The following is a 1,399-nucleotide window of genomic DNA, read 5'->3' as shown; positions in this document are numbered from 1 at the left end:
CTCCCATTCTGAGGGCTGTCTTTTCATCTTGTTTATGGTTTCCTTTGCTGTGCAAAAGCTTTTAAGTTTCATTAGTTCCCATTTGTTTATTTTTTTTTTATTTCCATTTCTCTAGGAGGTGGGTCAAAAAGGATCTTGCTGTGATTTATGTCAGAGTGTTCTGCCTGTGTTTTCCTCTAAGAGTTTTATAGTGTCTGGCCTTACATTTAGGTCTTTAATCCATTTTGAGTTGATTTTTGTGTATGGTGTTAGGGAGTTAGCTCTAATTTCATTCTGGTTTTCTGGTTTTTTTTTTTTTTTGTGGTACGCGGGCCTCTCACTGTTGTGGCCTCTCCCGTTGCGGAGCACAGGTTCCAGACACGCAGGCTCACGGGCCTAGCCGCTCCATGGCATGTGGGATCTTCCAGGACCGGGGCACGAACCCGTGTCCCCTGCATCGGCAGGCAGACTCTCAACCACTGTGCCACCAGGGAAGCCCTGGTTTCATTCTTTTCATGTAGCTGTCCAGTTTTCCCAGCACCAGTTATTGAAGAGGCTGTCTTTTCTCCATTGTATATTCTTGCCTCCTTTATCAAAAATAAGGTGACCATATGTGCATGGGTTTATCTCTGGGCTTTCTATCCTGTTCCATTGATCTATATTTCTGTTTTTGTGCCAGTACCATACTCTCTTGATTACTGTAGCTTTGTAGTTTAGTCTGAAGCCCAGGAGCCTGATTCCTCCAGCTCCATTTTTCGTTCTCAAGATTGCTTTGGCTATTCGGGGTCTTTTGTGTTTCCATACAAATCGTGAAATTTTTGTTCTTGTTGTGTGAAAAATGCCATTGATAGTTTGATAGAGATTGCATTGCATCTGTAGATTGCTTTGGGTATTATAGTCATTTTCACAATGTTGATTCTTCCAATCCAGGAACATGGTTTATCTCTCCATCTGTTTGTATCATCTTTAATTTCTTTCATCAGTGTCTTATAGTTTTCTGCATACAGGTCTTTTGTCTTCTTAGGTAGGTTTATTCCTAGGTATTTTATTCTTTTTGTTGCCATGGTAAATGGGAGTGTTTCCTTAATTTCTTTCAGATTTTTTCATCATTAGTGTATAGGAATGCAAGAGAGTTCTGTGCATTAATATTGTATGCTGCTACTTTGCCAAGTTGATTGATTAACTCTAGCAGTTTTCTGGTTTCTCTATGTATAGTATCATGTCATCTGCAAACAGTGGCAGTTTTACGTCTTCTTTTCCGGTTTGGATTCCTTTTATTTCTTTTTCTTCTCTGAGTGCTGTGGCTAAAACTTCCAAAACTGTGTTGAATAATAGTGGTGAGAGTGGGCAACCTTGTCTTGTTCCCGATCTTAGTGGAAATGGTTTCAGTTTTTCACCATTGAGAATGATGTTGGCTGTG

The 1,399-nt window shown here is 40.1% G+C and overlaps 1 protein-coding gene across 1 annotated transcript in view; it reads left to right on the top strand.

Annotated features, from left to right (window-relative positions):
* SPAG6 (sperm associated antigen 6) overlaps positions 1–1,399 on the top strand; it is a 72,913-nt gene that overhangs the window by 42,490 nt on the left and 29,024 nt on the right. The gene's annotated exons all lie outside the window — the stretch shown is intronic.

This window comes from Physeter macrocephalus, chromosome 11 (genome assembly GCF_002837175.3).
Source record: "Physeter macrocephalus isolate SW-GA chromosome 11, ASM283717v5, whole genome shotgun sequence".
Classification (NCBI taxonomy): Eukaryota; Metazoa; Chordata; class Mammalia; order Artiodactyla; family Physeteridae; genus Physeter; species Physeter macrocephalus.
This window is presented reverse-complemented; position numbering and strand designations above follow the sequence as displayed.